The following is a 27,906-nucleotide window of genomic DNA, read 5'->3' as shown; positions in this document are numbered from 1 at the left end:
CAGGAAGAATGGGAATAAGAGCTGACTAAGAGGGTATACGTGTCAGAAGTGGAGGGGACAAGAAGGGGTAGAACGACTAGTTGATGGAAGGATGGAGTTAAAGATGCTTTGAGTCGTTGGACCCTAAACAAGCAGGAAGGTGCAAGGCGTGCACGGGATAGAGCAAATTGGAGGGATGTGTTCTATAGGGGCAACGTGCTGTCACTTGGCTGAACCAGAAAGGTCCCTGGGGTTTGGCTTTGGTTAAGGTGATCTAGTTTCAATGCATTATACATGACAGCCACTCAGTAATTGTAAGCAAATGAGGCCATTCTTCGTCGCTTCCTGGTGCTGCCTCACTAAGCAGGAAAGTGCGAATAAGTGTTCATCGAAACTGGACCTAGGGTAATTATGGATGAATACGAGATGTTCCAGAGCTCCGCCTTCGAGTGAAAACACTTGAGGAAGGTCACCTCCTACAGGACTATACCATCGTCAAGAGGCGGGACGTGATTCTGACGTTGTATGCTGAACTGTACATAGCTAGATAATCTGATACGTAGATAGACAGACAATGGTATAGAGATAGGGAAATGTATAGACGGGTATAGATGAAAGTTTACTTTTTCATCTAATATTGAAGGTTCGGTACAAGTTGATATAGGTGTATGTATTTTCCTATCTAGACTGTGACGAATTGTTCCATGTTATCATCTGTTCTTGGAAACCTATCTTTACTGTTTTCTCCTGTGTGCACCGCAGTGGGTTGAGGACATTGTATCTATCCTCCGTTTATAAAGACATCGCCCGAACAGGGACTCGAACCCTGGACCCTTAGGTTAAAAGCCTAATGCTCTACCGACTGAGCTATCCGGGCTTCGTGTTAGGATGTGGTTGACACCTGGGTAAGTAAACATTGGCACTCCATCTCCGACACCGTTACCACCACCTCCCCCATCATTGTCGCCATGATCGTCAACACAGCCACCTACACCACCACCACTGTCATCACCAACATTCGTCATCACCAACAATGTCACTGCCGTGATCGTTCACCACCACTATCAGTTCCATCACCGCCTCCACCACTCTCACCGCCATCACCGACACCGGCACCACCATCATTCTTATGACTACTCCCAGTGCCGGATGCCACTCACGTCCCACCACTGTCATCACCAACATTCGTCATCACCAACAACGTCACTGCCGCGATCGTTCACCAACATTACCAGTTCCGTCACCGCCTCCACCACTCTCACCGCCATCACCAACACCGGCACCACCATCATTCCTATGACTACTCCCAGTGCCGAATGCCGCTCACGTCCCACCTCACACCAGACCACGCATCACCAACACCGTCTACCACACATCAGACCACGCACCACCACCACCACCGTCTACCACACACTAGACTACGAACCACCACCACCGTCTACCACACACCAGACCACGCATCTCTACCACCATCCACCACACACTGCACATCAAGCACCTCTCACACACCATACACCACAACCACACTCATCCACGAGTACACTTTATTCTTCCACCACACACACACACACGTTCACCACCACACACCTCCGCTGTCATCGCCACGTTCCTCCTCCACCACACGCACCCTCGCCATCCCACACCACCATCACAACTTTACGCTCTTGCCCTACGCTGCAACTGTTCGCCTTACCTTTTCTCTTGGTATGACTTTTGTTTTTGCTCCCGAGAGCTGGCTGCTCCGTGTGCCCCTCTCCATTAACCAGAGCTCACATTACGCGGCAAACTATTGCGTCTCCTAATTACCGTGTTGCCTTTGGCAATTCAAGGGTGGGCTTTTTAACTATTTGTTTCTTTCCCTACACTTCCAAACTTTAGAACTCTCTATCCCCACGGGTCTTTCCCTAACTACTATGACCTGGCCCATCTTTACAGGGTGAGTTTTCCATTTCCAATCCAAGTTATTTGTATCTTTTCTTCTTTCCCTTAAGTCTCGCCGTAATGAAACCCGCTACACATTTCATTCAAGGTCCGGTCTCGGGGATGAGCTTTTGTGTAGCTGGAGCCACCAACGGACGAGAAAAAGATGGAATAGTTTTCTTTTCTCTCTCTTTACCACAACCATCACACTATCCCCTTTGTCGTCTGACCAGGCTCGTAAAGGTCAGATCGAAGGTCATCGAAGATGAGGTCGTTGTGAATGTATGGCATTGGCCAGGACATATGTTGTGCGTTACCAGCTTCATACATAGATGGAGTGTGGGCTTTGTGTGAACAGGTGTGGCTGTCTCAAAGTATACTGTCACACACACACACACACACACGCTCATTTTATATATATATATATATATATATATATATATATATATATATATATATATATATATATATATATATATATATATATATATTGATACATATTGTGTATTTTTCATATTGGTTTTTATCTTAGATATATTCCATTTCCTGGTGATACGGACTGTGGAAAGTTCACTCCATGTTATCTTATGTTCTTGTAGACATTATCCCTACCATTTCCTTATGTCTTCACCGTAACCTTGAGCAGCCAGGCAGCTCCTTGGTAGCCGCCAGTGGGTTGAGGACATTAAATTTATCCTCCGGTTATAAAGGAACCGCCCGAACAGGGACTCGAACCCTGGACCCTTAGGTTAAAAGCCTAATGCTCTACCGACTGAGCTATCCGGGCTTCTTGCAAGTACGTGGTTGACCCAGGACCAGTAAACACTGGGAAGCTTATTTTCACCATCATTAAGGTCACCACTTTCGTCAGAGGAACAACTTAAAGGTCTTGATGTTTCCTTTTTTTCCTACGCTTTTAACCTCATCTCTCCATCAGTCAGCACCAAAACATTACCCCCCTTGACCTGACCCTTACCTACCACGTCAAAGGCACGTGTGTTTTCGAAGACCTGGCAGTGATGATGAATTTATGATAAAGATAGCTTTCAACCCCGAAGGTCCCTGGGTGTCGAAGGTGTTAGTAAAAGCTGGCCTTTAACCTGGCCTGTAATTTAGGTTTATTGAGGGTGTAGTGAAGTTTGGTAGTGTCTCTCTCTCGCTCTCTCTCTCGACCGAGAAATGGGTATAGGTAGAATTTTTCATTCATATATTGACAGTAATTTTAGCCATTCCAATTCCTTATTGTGAACAGTTGCTCCATGTTATCGTCTGTACTTGGTAACTTATCTTTACTGTTTCCTCCCGTCTGCACCGCAGCCTTGAGCAGCCAGGCAGGTCCTTGGTAGCCTGCCAGTGGGTTCAGGACACTAAATCTATCCTGCGTTTATAAAGACATCGCCCGAACAGGGACTCGAACCCTGGACCCTTAGGTTAAAAGCCTAATGCTCTACCGACTGAGCTATCCGGGCTTCGTGCATGCGAATGGTTGACCCGGAACCTGTAAACTCTGACAGACGGCTGTCACCCTCATCACCACCACCACCACCACCACCACCACAGCAAGCACACACCACCCACGTTCCACGACATAAGGTGCGCCATCCACCACACAACGCTCACACACCAACGCTTCCATCTCCCGCCACACTCCACGCCACCCGCTCCTTCAGCCACTGCACACCACCAGTGCAACACTCATCCACCGCCATCACCACAGTTCCCGTCAACCACCACACACCACCACCACCACGCTCCACATCCACCATACACCACCATTGTCGTGTTTCTCCCTTATCCTGCCAAATTATTTTTCATGTCTTCAAGGAAAGACATATTGTTATACATTTCCTTTTTTTTTTTTCTCATCTGCCCAATAATCAGCACCATGACCCTGGCCTTTGACCTCTGTCAGGTCAAGGGCCTGTGTTTTCGAAGGACAGTGAAGGTGGCATAGTAAAGATGGCTTTTGACCTGAAGGCCAGTGGTGTTTAGGGTGTGTGTACTACAGGCCTTCTTGAAGAGTTAGGTGTTATGGAAGATGGTGTGAAGGCTGTTGACGAATGGTAGTGTGGAGGGAGGAGAGATTCCTCTCCTTCGCTCTCGAATATCAAGTATTTTCCTCTTTCTTTTTTTTTTTTTTAGTTTGGATTATATTTCATGTAGGTGTTTTTTTTTATGCGTTTGTGCTCGGTGCGTGAATGTGTGTGTTTGCCTGAAATTGCACACATCACAGCCCACTCTCTCTCTCTCTCTCTCTCTAGAGCGATCATTGGGCATACCTATTTCTTTTTCATTGACAGTTCTCTGAGGTACAGTATTTCCTTGGTGATATATGTATAAAATGCCTCTCCAGACTGTGGACTGTTGCTCCGCGTAACCATCCAGTCCTGGAAACTTTACCTTTGCCGTCTCCTCCCGTGTCAGCTCCACAGCCTTGAGCAGCCAGGCTAGCTCATTAGGTTGCCGACGGTGGGTTCAGGACATTAAATCTATCCTGCGTTTATAAAGACATCGCCCGAACAGGGACTCGAACCCTGGACCCTTAGGTTAAAAGCCTAATGCTCTACCGACTGAGCTATCCGGGCTTCTTGCATACTAGGGAGGTTGACCTAGCGCCAGTGAACGCTGGCTCACCATCATCTCTATCACCTCCGTAGGGGAAACAGCAGAGTTTTTTTTTAATGTTTCTTCCTCTTTATTCCTTCTCTTCATGTGTCTAACAATTACACCACTTCACCCTTGGCCCTTGACTTTATTCCTTCTCTTCACGTGTCTAACAATCATCACCACTTAACCCTTGGCCCTTGACCTGACCTTTTACACTACAGGTCAAAAGGCACGTATGTGTGTGTTTTCGAAGGCCAGCGGAGATGAATGTATATATATATAATATCAAGCTGGCTTTTTAATCTGAAGGCCACTGGTGCTAAGGGTGTTGGTAAAGCTGGCCTTTAAACCCGCCCCGTGTGAGGCTTAGGTCATTTGGCTTTTGGAAAAAAAGTTTTCTAGGTCCGTGGAAGACGTGGACAACCCTGGTGAAGGTGCCACCCTCCATAGTGAACCTTATGGTGAGGGGTTGACAGTGAGGAAGCAAACGTGTCATTCCCTCTCAAAAAAAAAAGATAAAATGTTGGAGGGTTTAGCTTCTCGCATATTTTGTTTGCCGTCTTTTTTGAGTTTGTGTGTACTTTATCAACAAGTGTGTGTGTGTGAGTGTGTGTGTGTGTTTTATGAAATTGGTCTCTCTCTCTCTCTCTCTCTCTCTCTCTCTCTCTCTCTCTCTCTCTCTCTCTCTCTCTCTCTCTCTCTCTCTCTCTCTCTCTCTCTCTCTCTCTCTCTCTCTCTCTCTCTCTGTCGTGAACCAATCACTGGAGGTTGAAAGACTTACTCTTGGCTTCACACAGCCTAGGAAGATGAAGAAGAAGAAGAAGAAGAAGATGCGTAATAATATAGGGTGATGATGCCGCCTGCTGGACAGGGAACAGAAGGCATGTATCGTACGTGTCAAGCCTCAGAGCTTCTAAGCAAAGGGGATAACAGAGGTGTCAGGTCTGCAATAATGCCTGGGAATAGATATGCTAAATAGATATTTTTTTCCCGTACATATCGCCATTTCCCGCGGTAGCGAGGTTGCGTTAAGAACAAGGGACTGAGCCTAAGAGGGAATATCCTCACGTGGCCCCCTACTCTGTTCCTTCTTTTGGAAAAGTAAAAACTGGAGGGGAGGATTTCCAGCCCCGCCCCTCCCCTGTTGCGCTCACCATCCCCTTTTAGTCACCTTTCACGACACCAGACGAAATTATACGAGGCTCCATCATATAAGTTGGAAGGATGATTAAATACAGTTACCTGGAGAACTATGAAACATACTTGGTTCAAACTACAAGACCATTCGATACAATTCTACACTGATGGATGATGAACATACTTGGTTCATCTACAAGACCATTCGATACAATTCTACACTGATGGTTGATGAACATACTTGGTTCATCTACAAGACCATTCGATACAATTTTACACTAATGGTTGATGAACATACTTGGTTCAAACTACAAGACCATTCGATACAATTTTACACTGATGGTTGATGAACATACTTGGTTCAAACTACAAGACCATTTGATACAATTCTACACTGATGGTTGATGAACATACTTGGTTCAACTACAAGACCATTTGATACAATTTTACACTGATGGATGATGAACCTGAGATTGATGATGGTGATGTATGATGGCTTAAAAGGAGGAGAGACGCATTATATAATTCAACAAGCAATACGTACGTCGAGCGCTTCTCGCTAACCCAAGCCAATCTCTCAAAATTCTCGACGTAAACTGGTAGGTGCCCGCCCGCCCCTTTCTCACTTTATCGACGGGCCGATAAATGGGTATAGGTAGTTATTCTTTTTATTATCGTTCGTTAATTTGCTGTTATTTTAGGTACTGCATTCCCCTGGTGATACGCGGGTATATATATATATATATATATATATATTCCCCTCAGATTACGAGGAGCCGCTCCATGGTTATCATCTGGCGTTGGAGACTTTACTGTTTGCTCGTGTCTGCACCGTGGCCTTGAGCAGCCAGGCAGCTCCTTGGTTGCCGCCCAGTGGGTTGAGGACATTAGATTCATCCGCCGGTCATAAAGATACCGCCCGAACAGGGACTCGAACCCTGGACCCTTAGGTTAAAAGCCTAATGCTCTACCGACTGAGCTATCCGGGCTTCCTGGAAGGCCATGGTTGAGCCTGGAAGGCTAAACACTTGGGGCACTCCGTTTCCAGCGCCACCGCCAGAGACCAGAGACCGCCACCGTTGCGACTATGGCACCCAACGCCATATACCATCCACTCTCCAACCCCACGGAGTTCACCACACCCACACCACCACCACCACCACCACCACCGCCACCAACTCCCACACCACCGCTACCACTCCCACGCATCATCGCTACCACTCCCACGCATCATCGCTACCACTAAGAGCTCCTCATCCACCGTGGACCACCACACTCATCCATCGCCAGCTCCACATTCCCGCTGAACCCTCCACACCACAGCCAGCATAGTTCTGTCTCTCCTTCATTCCTCTTAGTTTCAAATTTTGTCTACTTCCGTAGGTACAACATACTGTGTTTTTGTCTACTTTTGTCTACTTCCGTAGGTACAACATACTGTGTTTTTGTCTACTTTTGTCTACTTCCGTAGGTACAACTTACTGTGTTTTTGTCTACTTTTGTCTACTTCCGTAGGTACAACATACTGTGTTTTTTTTTCCTGTTTTCTTCTTTTCTCCTCAACTGTGTAGCAGAAGGCACCCTGACCCAGGCCTTTGACCTGATTTTTACTCGTCAGGTCAAAAGGTGATGTTTTGGAAGGCCGTTGAAGATGGCAGTGAGTATAAAGACGGCTCTTAACCAGAAAGGTCCGTGGTACTGAGGGGGTGGGGGGTGTAGTAAAGCCGGCCTTTAATCTGGCCTTTAAGAGCTAGGTCAAAGGCTCTCTAAAGAGTTAGGTTTATGGAGGATGTGGTGGAGTTTGGTAGAGCGTCTCTCACTCCCCCACCCCACCCTTCTCCATTCGTAGTGAACATGGCGGTGAGTCATAGTGCGGAGGGAGGGAGTGAGTGAGGGAGGGAGGCCTTTTCGTTCGCTCGCTCGCGAATGTCTGCATTTTTCGTGTGGTTATTTATATTTTCAGCGTTTGTTGTCATTGCATGAACGAGAGGTTTTTCTTTGGTCAAAAATCGATACGTCACTCTCTCTCTCTCTCTCTCTCTCTCTCTCTCTCTCTCTCTCTCTCTCTCTCTCTCTCTCTCTACGCCGATGAAGGTGGTATAAGGTATTTTTTTTTAATATTCGTGTATCGACAGTTATTTTAGATATTCCATTTCCTGGTGATGCAAGTATGTGTCTATATATATATCTTCCCCTCTCATTTTTTTTTTTTTTTAATTTTCCAAAGGACGGAACAGAGAAGGGGGCCGGGTGAGGCTATTCCCTCAGAGGCCCAGCCCTATGTTCCTAACGCTACCTCGCTATCGCGGGAAATGGCGAATAGTATGAAAGAAAAGAAAGAATATATATATATATATATATATATATATATATATATATATATATATATATATATATATATATTCCTGTTGGACAGTTATTCCTTGCTATCGTCTATTCTTGGGAACTTTACCCTTACTGTTTCCTCCTGTGTGCACCGCAGCCAGCCAGGCAGCCAGGCAGCCCAGGTCCTTGGTAACCGCCATTGGGTTGAAGGTATTGAATTCATCCTCCGTTTATAAAGATACCGCCCGAACAGGGACTCGAACCCTGGACCCTTAGGTTAAAAGCCTAATGCTCTACCGACTGAGCTATCCGGGCTCTCGTGTCACCCCTTGGTTGACCCTGGAGCCGTAAGCGCTGGTACTCCATTTCCAGCACCATCATCACCACCCTCACCATCGCTGTCACCATCCCCGACACCGTCACCGCCATCGCCATCACCTGCTCCAGCAGCGCCGCCGCCGCTGTCGTCTTCTCCGCCATCACTTCTCATCCACCATACACCACCGCACTCCTCCGTCGCCCTCGCTGATTCCCGCGTTAACGAGGTGGCGCTGAGAACAGACAGGAGAATGGTCTTATTTCCTTACATACATAACGCGTCGAAAACAGAGCCTGCCTGTCCACAGGCGAAGACCTCGTTGTGGTATCCCTCCCCACCTCGACCACTCCATATACCCTGGCACAGTCCAATGTCGGCACGTCGCCCCCTGTGTACCACATCGCTCCACTTCGCTCTCTCTCTCTCGTATACATCTCACACCTTCTAGGGTGCTCAGGCCAGGATCACTCAAAAAAGAGAGAGAGAGAGAGAGAGAGAGAGAGAGAGAGAGAGAGAGAGAGAGAGAGAGAGAGAGAGAGAGAATGTACAATGTGTTACCGGACCCGCCTGCGGTTGAATTTGTCTCCTTGTCCGAGGTCATCTTCGGCAAGGTTGTACCTCCGTCGGTCAATTATACGAGGAGTCATTTATCGAGGAACCTTCCCTCTCCCATGGCGTCCACACATTCTCCCCCCACACCCCGTCGCTCCTGCGTGGTGTAGGGCGCACGCACGCACAGTCTCGGAAGCTGAAAGGAGGAGGAGGGGAGAGAGATATTCAGGTTGTATAACAGTGAGGGATATTTACATAGCTTATCTCTCGATAAAGCAGCGGTTGGACAGATGACCAGCCTCTGATAAGGTTAATCAGCTGGAGGATGAGTGTATAGATTAAAGATAAGATAAAGTCCGCTTGACCGTAAACATATCCAGAGAGAGGTAATGATCAGCGATGATTTACGTAGGTTTACTGGGGTTGACTTAGTGACTGAGAACAGATGTCGGGGAAGGTATTGTTGATGTGGTGGGTTTGGGTCGAGTGCTTGAAATGCAGACGAAGCGAGTGTGCTTTCCACAGCTCCTGCACGGCCGTTCTTAGCTGCCTGGCGAAGGGCAGCTAGTATATACGTATGTGTGAGCTGCCTGGCGAAGGGCAGCTAGTATATACGTATGTGTGAACTGCCTGGCGAAGGGCAGCTAGTATATACGTATGTGTGAGCTGCCTGGCGAAGGGCTGGTAGTATATACGTATGTGTGAGCTGCCTGGCGAAGGGCAGCTAGTATATACGTATGTGTGAGATGCCTGGCGAAGGGCAGCTAGTATATACGTATGTGTGAGCTGCCTGGCGAAGGGCAGCTAGCATATACGTATGTGTGAGCTGCCTGGCTAAGGGCAGCTAGTATATACGTATGTGTGAGCTGCCTGGCGAAGGGCAGCTAGTATATACGTATGTGTGAGCTGCCTGGCGAAGGGCAGCTAGTATATACGTATGTGTGAGCTGCCTGGCGAAGGGCTGGTAGTATATACGTATGTGTGAGCTGCCTGGCGAAGGGCTGGTAGTATATACGTATGTGTGAGCTGCCTGGCGAAGGGCAGCTAGTATATACGTATGTGTGAGCTGCCTGGCGAAGGGCAGCTAGTACATACGTATGTGTGAGCTGCCTGGCGAAGGGCAGCTAGCATATACGTATGTGTGAGATGCCTGGCGAAGGGCAGCTAGCATATACGTATGTGTGAGATGCCTGGCGAAGGGCAGCTAGCATATACGTATATGTGAGTGAGTGTGTGTATGTGTGTTAAGAGGAGGTGAGGGAGACAGACATTTATTATGGATATAACTGTTTATTTAATACTTTTATTTTGTTCTCGTAGATACGTATTTAGATTCCGGGCTTCTGCTGTGCGAATTCATCTCTGATTGGAATCCTTATAATCTAACTTCGTCAGCAACGCTTTGAGCAGCCGGCTGTTCATACGACCACGGTGTAGCCAGTTGATCGTGGAGATGTTAGATTTGCCTTTGGTTTTTTTTATAAGGTATCCGCCCGAACAGGGACTCGAACCCTGGACCCTTAGGTTAAAAGCCTAATGCTCTACCGACTGAGCTATCCGGGCTTCGTGCGACGTGGGAGTTGGCGCTGGGACGTTATCCTCACCACCATCACCAACACTTGTCACGACCACCGCCTCCACCATTTTCTACTGTCACCACCAGTCCCGCCTGCTACCACACCCAGCGCCACACACCACCCACGCTTCACCACCACACACACCTCCCACACACATCGTCACCACCACAGCCATCACGTTGCACACCAAACACTCCCCATCTGCCACACACCGCCACGCTCATCCACCACACACAACCACCACCACCACCATCCAGTACAATGATCCTCATCCACCACACATCACTACGCACCTCACCTACAAGTCACCACCACATTTCTCATCCACAGCACACCACCACCACACTTCTCATCCACCACACGGAACCATAACACTCCACAGCCACCATTCACCGTCGTCACTGTACTCCTCATCCATCACTGTACTCCGCATCCACCTCATACCACAACTTCGCCCCTCCTTCGCCACATTCTACCACCAAACTCTACCATAACACTCCGCACACCACCACCACCACCGCCGCATCTCATCCACCACACTGATCGGTGGCTGCTTACTGCCCACGCTACGGGTCTACTTACGTACTGAGAGAGAGAGAGAGAGAGAGAGAGAGAGAGACTGTGTTCATATGTGTGATTTGGGAGAGAGTTTTACGCTCTTTTGTTTCCCCGTCTCTCAATATTTTATACGTACCATGCCTGTACCTTCGAGTTGCGTGTGTGTGTGTGTGTGTGTGTGTTTACTTTCCTACTTGATATTACTTCGAACGAGATTTTGCCTGGATGGCCGGGATTGCTCGTTTTCGCTCCTCGGACTTGCTTGCTGAATTACACTTGTTTCTCCTTGCAAGATCGACTTTCAAACGCTTTTTTATGTGCAGTGCAATATACATGTCTCTTTACATTTAGGTACATTTCCTGGTGTTATCTAGAATGTGAACAGTAGCTCCATGTTATCGTCTGTTCATGGAGACTTATCTTTACTGTTTCCTCCTGTCTGCACCGTAGCCTTGAGCAGCCAGGCAACTCCTTGGTAGCCGCCAGTGGGTTGAGGACACTAAATGTATCCTCTGTTTATACGGTTACCGCCCGAAAAGGGACTCGAACCTTGGACCCTTAGGTTGAAAAGCCTAATGTTCTACCGACTGAGCCATCCGGGCTTCATGCAAGTCCATGGTTGACCCAGGACCAGTAAACACTGGCACTCCATCACCAGCGCTATTTAACCTCGCCACCAACACCGTCACCACTAACACCACCCCCGCCACCATCACCATTATCGCCATTTACCATAACACCATCACCAAGAGCAGCAGCATCCTGTGTTGTAATCACCCCCCTTCCCCAACACTCACTGGTCGTGGCGGCACCAGTTTCTGTGGTCAACACGACCATCCTCACCCCACCTATGTGTCACCCACCCATTATCCACCACAGCCACCACCGGTGCCACACCATAGTGTAGTGGTTAGCACGCTAACTACCCTCCACCATAACCACCAACTAAATGTGTGCCACGCCACACAACTCACTCACACAGTGGTTAGCCTTGCTGACCATCAGTCAGAATGGGCCCGCCCTGGGTTGAGCCCATGGGTTAGTTAGCATCCTGGGCGCGACAATAGGCCAACAGCCATCCCAGGTGTTCATCCCCCACCTCGGGTGCTGGGTTGTGTATGCACATATGTGAGTGGGGATTTGGTACACGTATACAAGGCTAAGAGACGGGGCAACACGAGTGTAAAAACTCCCTTCCAGCAACACGCACGCCATATACCATTCACCAGAGGACGTCGGTCATATACGTAGTTAGCCATAGCGCTACAATTATTCTCAACCACATCCTAGTTGAACACCCCACCTCACCACCCCAACTCTTTACCTCCACGCGACTCTACCAGGTACTGGCTGAGGCGTGAGGAAACTCCCACCCAATTGGATGACCCCCACTGAGTCTGACCTCTTCCCCCCACTCTACTGACCTCACTGCTGCTGCGCAGGAACTTCGAGGGAACGTGGCTCCCAGATCGGGTTATTACCTGCGTCATCCGCTCTCATATATATATATATATATATATAACACTTCATGGTGTGATCCATTTCTGTTCTGTTCTGTACATATTACTATTAATTTTCGGTGAGAAACTTTTTTTTTCCGGGATAATCTCTTTCCTGGCAGTAATTTAAGGTTATGATCCATTTTGCCTTGACCTTCTGACTTTTTCTGTTCCCTTAACATATTATATATAAAGTGCTTTGTAATGTGTTTTAACCTGACTTAAAGGTCGGGGGTAGGTTCTTCATGGCCGTTGACTTTACGAGCAGTTTATAAAGACATCGCCCGAACAGGGACTCGAACCCTGGACCCTTAGGTTAAAAGCCTAATGCTCTACCGACTGAGCTATCCGGGCTTGTGTTTCTCTTGTTATTGACCCCCGAGTAATAAAACCCCGAAGCAACCACGATTCTCACCCTTACTGACACAACCCCCTGCTCTGATGCTGCAGCAGCAGAACAGGGTCATCTCCACCACCACCTCCACCACCACCACCACCACACACTAGTGTACCTACCACCACTAACACAGTCTCCACCACCACCACACTAGTGTGCCTACCACCACTAACACAATCTCCACCACTACCACCACCACCACACATTAGTGTACCTACCACCATTAACACAATCTCCACCACCACCACCACCACCACACACTAGTGTACCTACCACCACAAACACAATCTCCACCACCACCACCACTCACTAGTGTACCTACCATCACCAACACAATCTCCACCACCACCACCATCACCACCACACACTAGTGTGCCTACCTCCGCTAGCACAATCTCCACCACCACTACCACACACTGCTGTACCTAACACCACCAGTACCATCACCACCTCCAACATATGACCACCGACAAACGCACCAGAACCTTTTCCACCACACACTACCACGAGAGAGAGAGAGAGAGAGAGAGAGAGAGAGAGAGAGAGAGAGAGAGAGAGAGAGAGAGAGAGTGTACGTACGTACGTACGTATGTACGTTTCATGTAAGTGAAGTACACTGCGCCATGACCAACGACGCTCATTTGTTGCCATGATGTTACGAGGCGGGCCAGGGATGGTGAGGGTGCGGCGGCGAGGGGCGTCAGTAAGGGCGAGAATCGTGGTTGCTGTCGGGGGTTCTGTTACCCTAAGGTCAGCAACATGTCGTCTTCATCCCAAGCCCGGATAGCTCAGTCGGTAGAGCATTAGGCTTTTAACCTAAGGGTCCAGGGTTCGAGTCCCTGTTCGGGCGATGTCTTTATTAACTGTACCCCAAGTTCAACAGCCATTAAGAACCTACCCCTTAGTGCTTCCCTCTTGTTAAACACATTACAGAGAACTTTATATACACATGACGGTGGCAACACCAACTGCAAGTAGATAAATACAAAACGAAACATAATAACCAGTAACGTTATCAATTTGTGCAAGTCCTCAATTTATCTTTTTGCCCACACCCCACACCTGTCTCATATCCGTGTGTGTGTGTGTGTGTGTGTGTGTGTGTGTGTGTGTGTGCGCGCGCCCAGTAGGAAAGCTGTCAAAAAAAACTTCCTCTGAGTTTTTTTTTTTAAAGCATTTATTGTGATATTTTTTAAAGCATTTATTATGATATTTTTTTAAGCATTTATTGTGATATTTTTTCTTAGATGTCCTCATTTCAGACAATAGTTACTGGTTATTATGTTTCGTTTTGTATTTATCTACTTGCAGTTGGTGTTGCCACCGTCAGGTGTATATAAAGTTCCCTGTAATGTGTTTAACAAGAGGGAAGCACTAAGGGGTAGGTTCTTAATGGCTGTTGAACTTGGGGTACAGTTAATAAAGACATCGCCCGAACAGGGACTCGAACCCTGGACCCTTAGGTTAAAAGCCTAATGCTCTACCGACTGAGCTATCCGGGCTTGGGATGAAGACGACATGTTGTTGACCTTAGGGTAACAGAACCCCCGACAGCAACCACGATTCTCGCCCTTACTGACGCCCCTCGCCGCCGCACCCTCACCATCCCTGGCCCGCCTCGTAACATCATGGCAACAAGTGAGCGTCGTTGGTCATGGCACAGTGTACTTCACTTACATGAACCGTACAAACGTACGTACGTACACTCTCTCTCTCTCTCTCTCTCTCTCTCTCTCTCTCTCTCTCTCTCTCTCTCTCTCTCTCAAGAGAGGGATGCATGTCTTTCGTGTTTGGATGCATGCCTTACATTCGCCGCGTTCATTCTATACTCTGTGACTTTCTTATGAAAATTTCCCTCGGGCGTTGTACTCCTGCAAGGTATTTTTTTTTTTTTCCTGCCAGTTTCGCCGTCCGGCGGGTTTGCCCCGGGAGTGCAGTGTGGGTGGGAAGAGCTCGCTTCTCTGCTGTATCGTTTTCCCTCACTGCTATTAAGGGGACTGCGCCTTTTTCATTGGCGTTAAGGCCAGACCACCTCGCTTGTACCTCGGTTCTGTGTGGTCTGTGTATATATATGTAAATGTGCGTAACACCTCTCTCTCTCTCTCTCTCTCTCTCTCTCTCTCTCTCTCTCTCTCTCTCTCTCTCTCTCTCTCTCTCTCATATCTATCTCTTTGAGTAAGCTCGCCAGTACTTCTTTTGTGTGTGTAAAGAAATCTGCCCATGCTAATTGTGGGAATGGAGCAGTTGTATCAAATAGGTGTATTGGTGTGGGCCGAGAGGTAAAGTGGGGGTAAGTGCGTGAGATGGAAAGCCAGCCACGTAGCCAGGGAGAGGAACTTGACAGCCACTTGCTCATTGCGTCACGTCTCAGATCCTCCCTATACCCCAAGTGTTAGTAATCCTACCTCCCCCCCACCTTGTCTGTGGGGGCCTGTATGTGTGTGATGACTGTGTGTGTGTTTGTGTCACGGGGAAAGTGTTTTTATACACTCGTGTTGGCCTGTCTCTTAACCTTGTGTGTGTGTGTGTGTGTGTGTGTGTGTGTGTGTGTATGTGTGTGTGTGTGTGTTTGAGTGTATGTGTGTGTGTTTGAGTGTATGTGTGTGTGTTTGAGTGTGTGTGTGTGCCCAGTAGGAAAGCTATGAAAAAACTTCCTCTGAGTTTTTTTTTTTAGCATTTATTGTGATATTTTTTAAAGCATTTATTATGATATTTTTTAAGCATTTATTGTGATATTTTTTCTTGGATGTTCTCATTTCAGACAATAGTTACTGGTTATTATGTTTCGTTTTGTATTTATCTACTTCCAGTTGGTGTTGCCACCGTCAGGTGTATATAAAGTTCTCTGTAATGTGTTTAACAAGAGGGGAGCACTAAGGGGTAGGTTCTTAATGGCTGTTGAACTTGGGGAACAGTTAATAAAGACATCGCCCGAACAGGGACTCGAACCCTGGACCCTTAGGTTAAAAGCCTAATGCTCTACCGACTGAGCTATCCGGGCTTGTGGGAGACCTGTTATTGACCCCCGGGTAATAAAACCCCCAGGAACAACACCACGATTCTCGCCCTTACTGACACCGACGCGTTGCAGCAGCAGCAGCAGCAGCAGCCAGAGACATCCCCACCTCCACCGCCACAGCCACCACACTCCACCCACCACCACCACAGCCACCACGTTGCACCACACTCCACCCACCACCACCACAGCCACCACGTCGCACCATACACCACACTCTATCCATAACACACTGACCACTCCATACCACTTTACCCTTCCCCCTTCCAGCTACCACCTCCTCATCCACCATCTCCCATCAGGGGACTTCATCCACCTCCTCGACTCTGCCTACATCTCGCTCCTTTGGACCAACCTAAGCCACGGGCTTCATTGAAAACTTCGCGGATCTGCATGACTTAACACAAGTGGCAAGAACCGAGACCCCCACGAATATATATATATATATATATATATATATATATATATATATATATATATATATATATATATATATATATATATATATATATATATATATATATCGCTACTTTGGGCTAGTTTTTGTGTGTGTACCCCACGTTCATTGTATGTAACGGGAACGCAAAAGGGATTATGGAGGGCTCACAATGGGGTCTATCAGACCCCATATTATCCCCCCTTCTGCATTGAGCGAATAATTGACTTAATGTGTTGCCATGTTGGTTCATTACGTAGTCTCACAGCCTCTCCCACAATAGATGATATATCTATCAGATGCAAGAGGTGGATATACTACAGCTTCGGAAATTCAGACATCTCGCTAACAACGTGTTGTTGTCGTGCCCGGGTTTGAATTTAAGCTTGGGCCGATCCTTGAAAGGCTCTGGTTATTTCTCACAGAGACGTATTCTTCCAGTGTGTGTGTGTGTGTGTGTGGCCATATCTGTGGCCACAAACACCTCCCCCTCCTACAGTACATGTGTGTCACATCTCGTAATAGGCCAAGTCGTTAGTGTCTTGAGCTTAGCAGCGTAATGTAGGTATGCCAAATCATTTTAGTCATGTCTTTCGCCTATTGGAAAGCATAAGCCAAGTAAGCCAAATCGTTATAGTAATGCCTAATGTCTTTCAAGCCCAGTCGTTAAAAACGGCAACGACCAACACGCCTGTGGTCTTACTGCTTTGTTAATTTCGTTCTACGTTATGTTTTGGCTGGGCACATTTCATCGTGATGGTATAGGCAGAAAGTGTCAGACTGGATTCTGGTTTCTCCCACCAACAGCAGCAGCAGCAGCAGCTGTATTCTACAGCTTTTTTGTGTGACGTTAGCTAGCACCTGTCCGCTCCCAGTTTGGATGTTTTTCTCTACACAGAGTTAGCTTGTTGGCTGTGTATGTTGTGTCTCTATGTGAGTGTATTATTATTAGTAGTAGTAGTAGGAGTAGCAGTATTATCAGTGATGGTTAATAGTAGTAGGAGTGGTAGTAATAGTAATAGAAGTAGTAACAGTAGTAGTAATAGTATTAGTAGTATAATAGTAGTAGTAGTAGCAGAATAGTAGAGGTAATAGTAGTGGTAGTGGTAGTAGTAGTAGTAGTAGCAGCAGCAACAGAATAGTAGTAGTAATAGTGGAGGTAGTAGTAGTAGTAATAGTATTATTAGTATTAGTAGTAGTAGTAGTAGTTGTAGTAGTAGTAGTAGTAGTTGTAATATAGATGGGTAACTCCCCCATTGGCGGCGCCAGAGTAAACAAGAAAGGGAACAGTGCTGGGAAATGAGGATGTGTAGATAAGTTGGATTACAAAGATACGGAAGTAAGTTTGGAAAGAGAAACACTGAAACTCACAGCAGAGATAAGCCTTGGCTGGAAGGCAGAGAGGAGGAAGTATATAAGTCCTTGTACGAATAAGGGAAAAGAAAAAAAAGTGGCACATGTGGATGAAAGAAGAGACCTTTTTTTTCTTTAGAGGAATATGAATGGATATATAAAGGGAGAATAACACCCTGATTTTGAGGCGAGTTCGTGCATGAGGGAGGCCATCATGAGTAGCATGAGAGTGCAAAGATGAGGTTCTTAAAACGTAAATAGCATTTTTCACAAGAGGTCGTAAGGGACAGTTATACGAGGAGGATGGCGGTCGGTTAGGCAGGGAATAGAGGTTAGGAGAGTAGAAAGGTTAGGTGTATGGGATAGGTGGGGAGACGTAGCCATTAATGTCAAGGAAGAGGATTGGTGGGAAAGAGACCAGCGCTGCCCCTCCAAGTTGGGAAACGTGACGTGGTGAGGTGGTGACGGGTATAGATGAGTCCACAGTAGAAAACGGGTTATAGAAGGTGTGTTTTGGCAGTATGGAAAACGTGGTCGTTCGATTGAAGATGGGAAGAATAAAAGTGAAGACAGTAAAGATCACTGTATGAAATATGTGGTAATAAAGTTAATTGTAAGTAGTACGAGGTAGTAAAGATAAAACTGTCATAAATCTTCATAGGACAGTTAATAGGATGGTTATTGGTCGTGTGTGATAGGAAATGATTAAACCATTATGTAAGGCAGTGGAGAAAATAGATTTTTGAAATTCATATATATATATATGTAAACCATTTTTTTTTTTTTTTTGCATGGGACTGAAATACGAAAGGTAAGTTCAGTTAGGAGAAAGCGTTTTAATAGATTCAGGAAATATATATATATATATATATATATATATATATATATATATATATATATATATATATATGGTTTGAGTTTATATTATAATGACTTTGAGACCTCAGAACTTTAACGAAGTTCATGTTTCACCCGTGAATGCTGATTGGGACTTTTATCACATACATCCACGGTGGCAGCGGTGCATGTCTCAGGGAATGGGGGTGTGGGAGCGTTGGTCCATTAAGATCTTCGAGGGGGTTGTGAAACCACAGAAATTAGATAGTCATAGTTACGGGAGGTACGGGGATCGCTTGGTATCAGAGAGGAGTGGTGAGTGGGTGGAGTTGAGTGTGTCAACTTGAAGAAGAAAGAAAGGGGGTTGTGAGAAGAAGAAGAAAATGATATATTTACTATGAAGCATTAAAAAAATAAAAGGATGGAAAGTGAAATGAAATGTGGACGCGATGCATCATCGGTAACCTCACAAACACAGATAACATGATTATGAAAACAAAACAAAACCAAAAAAAAAGCTACGCCCGAACAGGGACTCGAACCCTGGACCCTTAGGTTAAAAGCCTAATGCTCTACCGACTGAGCTATCCGGGCTCGTGCCCTTAAAGGTATTTCTGGCGGTGATGGCAATCGATTTTATACCACGAGAATCCTGACCGGCACGAACGCACCGCCACCACACCACCACCACACTTTGCACACCACCGCGACCAAAACACCCTACATCTGCCACTCTATCATCAAACACATTCAACAAACCTTCAAAATACTCACTCCATCTCCTTCTCGCATCACCACTACTTGTTACCACCTCCTAATCCATTAGCCCTCTTCACTGATGTTCCCTCTTGAATTGGAATATATATATATATATATATATATATATATATATATATATATATATATATATATATATATATATATATACAAAATCTGTTCAACCTATCAACAACTCATGTTTTATTTGTATCTGACACGTGTCGTGTTTACGTAATCCTGCAGGATCTCCACTGCAGTCGGAATTGGTACGAAACTCTGTATATGATTATTGTTTCGTGGTGTAGTTGAAGATGATCTCTCGAGGAAGTCTTTCAAAAACACTGGAGTGTCATCTCACTATGGTTCACGCCCAGGAAGGTGATAGGAACATAGTCGTTGCTCAACGGAGAAAACATTCAGGGATCATTGACACTCTTCAGGGGATGTTACAGTCTGTGTGTGATAGCTTCTCTGTTACGTCTTGTTCCTTCCTATGATGTTACAGTCTGTGTGAAATAGCTTCTCTGTTACGTCTTGTTCCTTCCTATGATGTTACAGTCTGTGTGATAGCTTCTCTGTTACGTCTTGTTCCTCTCTATGTTGTTACAGTCAGTGTGAAATAGCTTCTCTGTTACGTCTTGTTCCTTCCTATGATGTTACAGTCTGTGTGATAGCTTCTCTGTTACGTCTTGTTCCTTCCTATGATGTTACAGTCTGTGTAATAGCTTCTCTGTTACGTCTTGCTCCTTCCTATGATGTTACAGTCAGTGTGATAGCTTCTCTGTTACGTCTTGTTCCTCCCTATGACGTTACAGTCTGTGTGATAGCTTCTCTGTTACGTCTTGTTCCTTCCTATGATGTTACAGTCTGTGTGATAGCTTCTCTGTTACGTCTTGTTCCTTCCTATGATGTTACAGTCTGTGTGATAGCTTCTCTGTTACGTCTTGTTCCTCCCTATGATGTTACAGTCTGTGTGATAGCTTCTCTGTTACGTCTTGTTCGTTCGTATATCCTAATATCGTGGATTTCATTTGCTGGCCTTGTTAGTGTTTTCTTGTCGCGGTTTCAGCTAGGTTGAAGGGGGGGACATGCAGGTGTTTACGTTAGATTTTGTCATAGCGGTTTCTCCTCACGTGAAGCTGGAGGGGTTAGCTTGTGAAGGGACAAGGTAGGAAGGTTAGCTTGTTGACGGGACCATAGCTAGCCCCGGGTTTCCACCCCGGGGTGACAGCAGGACAAAGTTTGTCTGGCTGTTGAGAGAGCCTGTGTGAAGTCATTGTCTTGGCATGCACGGGTGGGCGTCGCCACAGCTCCTGGTGTGTGTGTGTGTGTGTGTGTGTGGAAGGTCACGGTCGGAGGTGCGTGAGTGAGTCGGGTGGTGGGGAGAATACTCTCCATACTAGTTATCACAGTGGGATGTGATCACCTCCGTTGTGTTAGGTGGGGGGTGATAGTATATGGGCCCCACACCTCTCTCTCTCTCCTTGTCTGTCACGTGGTGCTGGTGGAGTGAGGGGGAGGGAGGGAGACTTGTATGGGTCACCAGGCCAGCCACGTGGTGGTGGGTGGGGCTTTATGGGTTCCCATGCCAGCCACGTGGTGCTAGGGAGGGGGGAGGGATATGTATGAGTCCCCACGTCAGCTACGTGGTGCTGGCGGGAGTAGTATGTCTCCCTCCCTCACTCCCCGCCAGCCAGCCAGCCAGCCACGTAGTGTGTCACCGCTGGATCTTCGAGTGTGTCGTCAATCAACCCTTATTTTTACCCCCCTCCCAATCACCTCCATGATCAGAAGCCGTGAGGTGTGGCTGTGGTGTGGCAGCCTGCGATTGACTACGGTGACACACGGAAGCTCCCACCATTATTATCTTCCTCCTCCCTTCCCCCCACCGCCGCCCAGGCCCCATTTATACAGTCAGGTTATGTATTAAGCGCGTATTGCCGTGCGTCCTCACTCACTCACTCACTCTCTCTCTCGGTCGGTGTATGGCTATGTAGAGACGAGGAGCGATGGAGTTGGAGGGAGGGGAGCGAGCGCTGGTTAAGTCGCAATCTCCATTGTTGCGCGTATTGCCGTGCGTCCTCACTCACTCACTCTCTCTCTCGGTCGGTGTATGGCTATGTGGAGACGAGGAGGGAGGGGAGCGAGCGCTGGTTAAGTCGCAATCTCCATTGTTGCGCGTATTGCCATGCATCCTCACTCACTCACTCTCTCTCTCTCGGTCGGTATATGGCTATGTAGAGACGAGGAGGGATGGGGTTGGAGGAAGGGAGGGGAGCGAGCGCTGGTTAAGTTGCAGTCTCCATTGGTACCGTCGTTGCCAAGAGCCCGGATAGCTCAGTCGGTAGAGCATTAGGCTTTTAACCTAAGGGTCCAGGGTTCGAGTCCCTGTTCGGGCGAGTGTTTTTTTTTTTTTTTTTTTAACCTCTCCCAAGGCAGAGAGAGACAGACAGACAGAGAGGGGGTGAGCGAGGATGGGACACACCACGATCTTGGTGGTATACACACACACACACACACACAGTGAAACTGGCGCTTGAGAGAGAGAGAGAGAGAGAGAGAGAGAGAGAGAGAGAGAGAGAGAGAGAGAGAGAGAGAGAGAGAGAGAGAGAGACCTAAACCTTAGAAATGTTGGCCGGGTTGATATCGATCTCTTCTTGAGTCGGTCACTCCTCATATCAGCTCTCACAGCTGAACTCATTTCGAGTTTTACCGCTGGATGTGGGAGACATGTGAATGTGTATAGAGAGTTCACGGGGTTCATTCTCATGCAGTTAATTCTGGGATATCCGTACAGTGAAATATATATATATATATATATATATATATATATATATATATATATATATATATATATATATATATATATTTTTTTTTTTTTTTTTTTTTATACTTTGTCGCTGTCTCCCGCGTTTGCGAGGTAGCGCAAGGAAACAGACGAAAGAAATGGCCCAACCCCCCCCATACACATGTACATACACACGTCCACACACACAAATATACATACCTACACAGCTTTCCATGGTTTACCCCGGACGCTTCACATGCCTTGATTCAATCCACTGACAGCACGTCAACCCCTGTATACCACATCGCTCCAATTCACTCTATTCCTTGCCCTCCTTTCACCCTCCTGCATGTTCAGGCCCCGATCACACAAAATCTTTTTCACTCCATCTTTCCACCTCCAATTTTTTGATTTGATATATATATATATATATATATATATATATATGTATCTGTGTGTGTGTAAATATATTTGGACAATCACTTGTTTACCAAATGGCGTCCTAGCTACGCCTCTTCGTTGTACATCAACTGACTGTTATATTTCTTTCTTGCATCTCCCCTAATGATGTGATTATGACACGAAAGTGCACCTGGGAACTTATCGTTTTTCATTTTCCCCGTGGACTCACAGGAATATATATATATATATATATATATATATATATATATATATATATATATATATATATATATATATATATATATATATATATATATATATTTAGAGAGAGAGAGAGAGGGGCAACACCCCTCCAAAGATTATACTTGATGACAGCGTACGCGTTATCATGACTCCTCAATCATTCCATGAAATGCTTGAGATCTGTGAACGAGTATTGATGATCGCAGTCGCACCTCGTTATAGTCAAGATAAAACACTCGGGCTCATCTTGTCGCTCCGAAGTTACTCATAACCTTATTGAATACTTTATAACGTTGCTGTCACTCGGTGAGGTTTATCTAGCCGTCATTTAGCGTACTGTCACTTGGTGAGGTTCATCTAGTCGTCATTTAGCGTCCTGTCACTCGGTGAGGTTCATCTAGTCGTCATTTAGCGTCCTGTCACTCGGTGAGGTTCATCTAGTCGTCATTTAGCGTACTGTCACTCGGTGAGGTTCATCTAGTCGTCATTTAGCGAGGTTAGCATCCCCGTGTGTTGGTGAGATACGTGATTATCATGTATAGCTTGTCGCTCCTCAAGACACTGCCGCCCTCTGTGTCCTCTTGCACGACTTGTTTTTTCCCCCCGGATAAGGAGGAGGAGGAGGAGGAGGAGGGACCAGCGACAGATGGACGGGCAGATGGATGGGTGGGTAGGTGGGTGGAGGCGGCGCTGCTGCTGCTGCTCCTCGTATTAGATCATCGGTCTTGTCATTCGCTAGTCATGGAGGCAGGCAGTCGTGGTCTCGTAATATCTACTGTTGTTGCCGTTGGCGAGGTTTGGTGTGCCCCGGTGTGCTCTTGTTGTGTGAGATTAAAACCTCCCGACAGAACTCAGGAGGTGCGGGCCCTATGCTCAAGGGCGGGGCGGGGCGGGCCGCCGCTGGTGGAGGTGGTGAGGGACGTAAGCACTTGGGGGTTGGGGGTACTAGCGGGTGTTTTTGGCTTGTTATCCCATCCGGCCCCAAGGGGACCAAGGCTTCCCTCTGTTTTTCTCTGGTGTTCACTTTCGGTTTCTCGTGTTTGTGAAGTGGCAAACGACCGTTGCCCCGCTCCACTGGTGTCCTCGGTTATACAAGTTATTGATCGATTATAAACCATCATTTGATTGATTAATTATAAGCCATCATTTGATAAGAATACTTATTCTCATTCACTGTAAGGCTTTAATAGCCTTTTCTTTCCCCTTTATTCGAATATAAGATGGAGACAATTGGCACGAGTTTTATTTCCTCGTTCGTACTGACCCATCCAAACTACCTTGGTCAAACTGCCGGTTGTTGTTGCCGCTTTCCCCCCCCCTCCCCACCTGCTGTCCCCCCTACACAGGAACTGGGCAACCGACACTTCTCTTCCGTCCTCTCTGGTGAGAGGATGTGAGACGTTTGTAGCCAGTGTGACATTTTTTTTTTTTTTTTTTTTTTTATACTTTGTCGCTGTCTCCCGCGTTTGCGAGGTAGCGCAAGGAAACAGACGAAAGAAATGGCCCAACCCCCCCCATACACATGTACATACACACGTCCACACACGCAAATATACATACCTACACAGCTTTCCATGGTTTACCCCGGACGCTTCACATGCCTTGATTCAATCCACTGACAGCACGTCAACCCCTGTATACCACATCGCTCCAATTCACTCTATTCCTTGCCCTCCTTTCACCCTCCTGCATGTTCAGGCCCCGATCACACAAAATCCTTTTCACTCCATCTTTCCACCTCCAATTTGGTCTCCCTCTTCTCCTCGTTCCCTCCACCTCCGACACATATATCCTCTTGGTCAATCTTTCCTCACTCATTCTCTCCATGTGCCCAAACCATTTCAAAACACCCTCTTCTGCTCTCTCAACCACGCTCTTTTTATTTCCACACATCTCTCTTACCCTTACGTTACTTACTCGATCAAACCACCTCACACCACACATTGTCCTCAAACATCTCATTTCCAGCACATCCATCCTCCTGCGCACAACTCTATCCATAGCCCACGCCTCGCAACCCTACAACATTGTTGGAACCACTATTCCTTCAAACATACCCATTTTTGCTTTCCGGGATAATGTTCTCGACTTCCACACATTTTTCAAGGCTCCCAAAATTTTCGCCCCCTCCCCCATCCTATGATCCACTTCCGCTTCCATGGTTCCATCCGCTGACATACTTCTATAAATACGTGAAGGTACGCTTAAGTGAATTAAGAAAGACGGTGTCGAATATGATCATAAATTGCGCATAAATGTGATCCTAAAGTGCACATAGATATGCTCATAAAGTGCGAACTAGTCAACTGTTTCGCCAGGTTTGGAATAAACACTGTCTACAGATCAACGGAAAACCTGTAATGGAAGTGTTCCTGGAATGGTTATAGAAATCAAGCCGTGATACAAGTGATGGGAATGTTAAATCACATTTTTCGTGTGATGTTTTACTCACATGAAAGTTTTACTCATACGTCACTCATGTGGTAAATTCATGACTTGAGGTGGTGGAAGGGAAAAGAGTGTGTAGAATAAGACTCAACGACCGAAAATTTGCGCTAATGAACAAATTGTCAAGAAAAATGGGGAAATCACTGCATCGTATTGTGTCCAGTGAACAATTACTGCTTCGTATTGTGTCCAGTGAACAATTACTGCTTCGTATTGTGTCCAGTGAACAATTACTGCTTCGTATTGTGTCAAGTGAACAATTACTGCTTCGTATTGTGTCCAGTGAACAATTACTGCTTCGTATTGTGTCCAGTGAACAATTACTGCTTCGTATTGTGTCCAGTGAACAATTACTGCTTCGTATTGTGTCGATTGAACAATATGATGAAGATTATATTCAATGTAATCTCTGGAGATGTCGTTACTCACTAGAATTAGTGTGATTACTTTGCAAATGTGTTGAGGGCCATTAATCACCCGAAATTCCCGTCGCTCGTGACTGAAGGCTGTGAACAGACCTTACTGCTGCAGTGCACCAACCAGGGGAACAGAAGGTAGGTAACATGTATACTTTTGGGTTTCATCTGGGTTTTCTTAAAGTAACGAGACGTCTCGACTCCACCATTTGATTCTAAGGTTTGTCGTGCAACGCCGGTCCCTTTGAAATTATTTTAGGGACGCGAGGGAAAAAAATATATATAAGTTTTTTAGGGGATAATGTTTTTGAATGTCTCGCCTTGTCAGAACTGCTGGCGGTGTGCAGTGTTTGACGGCACGGAACACTTGCTGTCGTATGGCGTGCATGCGTCCGTTAGCATTCAAAGGTGCGGTTATGAGTTTGAGTTATGAGAACGATTCATACGGTTTGTTGACTGTGGGAAGAAGAGGTAACATTATGGCCAGGTTAATATTCGCACGTAACACTTACTCCATTTTCATATATTGACCAGAAAGGGAGTATTTTGATTTTTCTCTAGTTCTCAACACTTCCAAATCTCCTAACAAAATGTCGAAATGAAAACGTAATTACGTAATTCCGTTGCAGTACTGCTGTCTGAATACATTTTGCCAGTGGGAAAGTATAATTAATGTTATGTTCCCCCCCTCCCGGAGCCAATTCGGGTGAACGTACTTCTCTGAAATGATTTTAAGTTATGTACATTTGATTAATCACGACCTCCCAGAGAGAGGGGCCAGACCTCGAGGCCTTTCCTGTTGTTTAACAACATTAAATTTCAGTGGGAATCGGTTTGAAAGCTACAGTATTCCTAAATTCGCTCCCTCCCCCCATTCATTAATGGAGATGACTTCCAGCGAAAATGCAGCACCTGATCGAAGAAGGTAAAGAGGGGGATAAGTGTGTGTATTCGGGGTATAAGTTTGTGTATTTGGTCATCATTATTATCATACGCTACTACTCGTATGAATTATAATGGTATTGCATGTAGGCGGGATCAATAATATTATTACAGAAGAGATGTCTCGCTTTTTTAAAGTCTGGTTACTTATATATATATATATATATATATATATATATATATATATATATATATATATATATATATATATATATGGGTACGAGAAAATCTTCACCCCACCGTTGGCCTATTGCCCAGGTACTTACTACCAGGGCACCCAAGTTAGGGTGGACGGGGGTAAAGGTTTTATCATGGTCGCCACAGTGTGCACTAGGCGCCCGGATAGCTCAGTCGGTAGAGCATTAGGCTTTTAACCTAAGGGTCCAGGGTTCGAGTCCCTGTTCGGGCGAATGTTTTCTCGTGTCCAGGACGGATGGTGAGTGCACGCGATCTATTTCATTGAGCAATAGATTAAGACTCCATGGGAGGGAGAATGCCTTACTTATAATTACTGAATGATGTTTGCGTTTTTAAGTGTATACATCTCTCTCTTTTCTCTCTCTCTCTCTCTCTCTCGTACCCTTATATCGAGGGTGATCATATGACCGCGAGCCTCAGTTTCATGACAGCTCACGGTTCGCCATGTGTGTTTGGGAGGGCGCGAGTCACCGCGAATGCCTGAGAGGCTGCTTGCTGTACAGGGTCGCGGGAAGACGCACAAGCTCCGGGTCTGTGACAGTCCCTCGGGTGGGACATTCATTGTGAGTCATCAGGAGGTACTCACGACCAGCTTGAGACGCCCAGGGACACCTCGGTTGGAATCCCAAGTAAATGGGACAGTCGACTGACATATGAGGGGAGGAGGGAGGTTTAAGACAAGTCATCCCTCTAAAGCCGTTCGTCCATCCCCAAGGGTTGGTCTGGGTACCAGGCTTAGGGTGTACGTTATATGTATATATACGGCGTTAATGGGATGGCCTTGGTTAGGGGACGCCGTTGTCCGTGCCGTCTCAGCGAACATAGAAGACGTTATGTGTTCTGTTGTGAGAGCTGTGACCATACGTTGTTGCCCGTGCCCTCTCAGCTAACGTAGAAGACATTATGTGTTTTGTTGTGAGAGCTGTGACCATACGTTGTTGCCCGTGCCGTCTCAGCTAACATAGAAGACGTTATGTGTTTTGTTGTGAGAGCTGTGACCATACGTTTTAGTTGTTGAGTTAGATTGTTGATTAATCATCTTGGGTACGACGGGACGACCCTTTAAGGACGACCGTACCACCTCCCCCTTATGGCACGCCTCCAGTCCGACCCCACGAGGGCGACAGGGTGATGACGACCGTCATAAGCACGACGGCACGACCCTGGGGCAATGACGGCGTGCGACCTAACCTAACCT

At 46.4% G+C, this 27,906-nt stretch overlaps 14 non-coding genes across 14 annotated transcripts; 3 read left to right on the top strand and 11 right to left on the bottom strand.

The window, feature by feature from the left end:
* Positions 1-783: 783 nt before the first annotated feature.
* TRNAK-UUU (transfer RNA lysine (anticodon UUU)) lies at positions 784-856 on the bottom strand. The gene has a single exon. It is a non-coding gene; the product is annotated as a tRNA-Lys (tRNA).
* A 1,757-nt stretch (positions 857-2,613) lies between these two features.
* On the bottom strand, positions 2,614-2,686 carry TRNAK-UUU (transfer RNA lysine (anticodon UUU)). Its single transcript has one exon. It is a non-coding gene; the product is annotated as a tRNA-Lys (tRNA).
* A 609-nt stretch (positions 2,687-3,295) lies between these two features.
* On the bottom strand, positions 3,296-3,368 carry TRNAK-UUU (transfer RNA lysine (anticodon UUU)). The gene has a single exon. It is a non-coding gene; the product is annotated as a tRNA-Lys (tRNA).
* A 1,043-nt stretch (positions 3,369-4,411) lies between these two features.
* Positions 4,412-4,484, bottom strand: TRNAK-UUU (transfer RNA lysine (anticodon UUU)). Its single transcript has one exon. It is a non-coding gene; the product is annotated as a tRNA-Lys (tRNA).
* A 2,075-nt stretch (positions 4,485-6,559) lies between these two features.
* On the bottom strand, positions 6,560-6,632 carry TRNAK-UUU (transfer RNA lysine (anticodon UUU)). Its single transcript has one exon. It is a non-coding gene; the product is annotated as a tRNA-Lys (tRNA).
* Positions 6,633-8,210: 1,578 nt separating this feature from the next.
* On the bottom strand, positions 8,211-8,283 carry TRNAK-UUU (transfer RNA lysine (anticodon UUU)). Its single transcript has one exon. It is a non-coding gene; the product is annotated as a tRNA-Lys (tRNA).
* A 2,046-nt stretch (positions 8,284-10,329) lies between these two features.
* TRNAK-UUU (transfer RNA lysine (anticodon UUU)) lies at positions 10,330-10,402 on the bottom strand. The gene has a single exon. It is a non-coding gene; the product is annotated as a tRNA-Lys (tRNA).
* Positions 10,403-12,754: 2,352 nt separating this feature from the next.
* Positions 12,755-12,827, bottom strand: TRNAK-UUU (transfer RNA lysine (anticodon UUU)). The gene has a single exon. It is a non-coding gene; the product is annotated as a tRNA-Lys (tRNA).
* Positions 12,828-13,647: 820 nt separating this feature from the next.
* On the top strand, positions 13,648-13,720 carry TRNAK-UUU (transfer RNA lysine (anticodon UUU)). The gene has a single exon. It is a non-coding gene; the product is annotated as a tRNA-Lys (tRNA).
* Positions 13,721-14,299: 579 nt separating this feature from the next.
* TRNAK-UUU (transfer RNA lysine (anticodon UUU)) lies at positions 14,300-14,372 on the bottom strand. The gene has a single exon. It is a non-coding gene; the product is annotated as a tRNA-Lys (tRNA).
* Positions 14,373-15,798: 1,426 nt separating this feature from the next.
* TRNAK-UUU (transfer RNA lysine (anticodon UUU)) lies at positions 15,799-15,871 on the bottom strand. The gene has a single exon. It is a non-coding gene; the product is annotated as a tRNA-Lys (tRNA).
* A 3,162-nt stretch (positions 15,872-19,033) lies between these two features.
* On the bottom strand, positions 19,034-19,106 carry TRNAK-UUU (transfer RNA lysine (anticodon UUU)). The gene has a single exon. It is a non-coding gene; the product is annotated as a tRNA-Lys (tRNA).
* A 2,491-nt stretch (positions 19,107-21,597) lies between these two features.
* Positions 21,598-21,670, top strand: TRNAK-UUU (transfer RNA lysine (anticodon UUU)). Its single transcript has one exon. It is a non-coding gene; the product is annotated as a tRNA-Lys (tRNA).
* A 5,176-nt stretch (positions 21,671-26,846) lies between these two features.
* On the top strand, positions 26,847-26,919 carry TRNAK-UUU (transfer RNA lysine (anticodon UUU)). The gene has a single exon. It is a non-coding gene; the product is annotated as a tRNA-Lys (tRNA).
* The last annotated feature ends 987 nt before the right edge of the window (positions 26,920-27,906 follow it).

The sequence above is a fragment of the Panulirus ornatus genome, chromosome 32 (assembly GCF_036320965.1).
Source record: "Panulirus ornatus isolate Po-2019 chromosome 32, ASM3632096v1, whole genome shotgun sequence".
NCBI lineage: Eukaryota > Metazoa > Arthropoda > Malacostraca > Decapoda > Palinuridae > Panulirus > Panulirus ornatus.
This window is presented reverse-complemented; position numbering and strand designations above follow the sequence as displayed.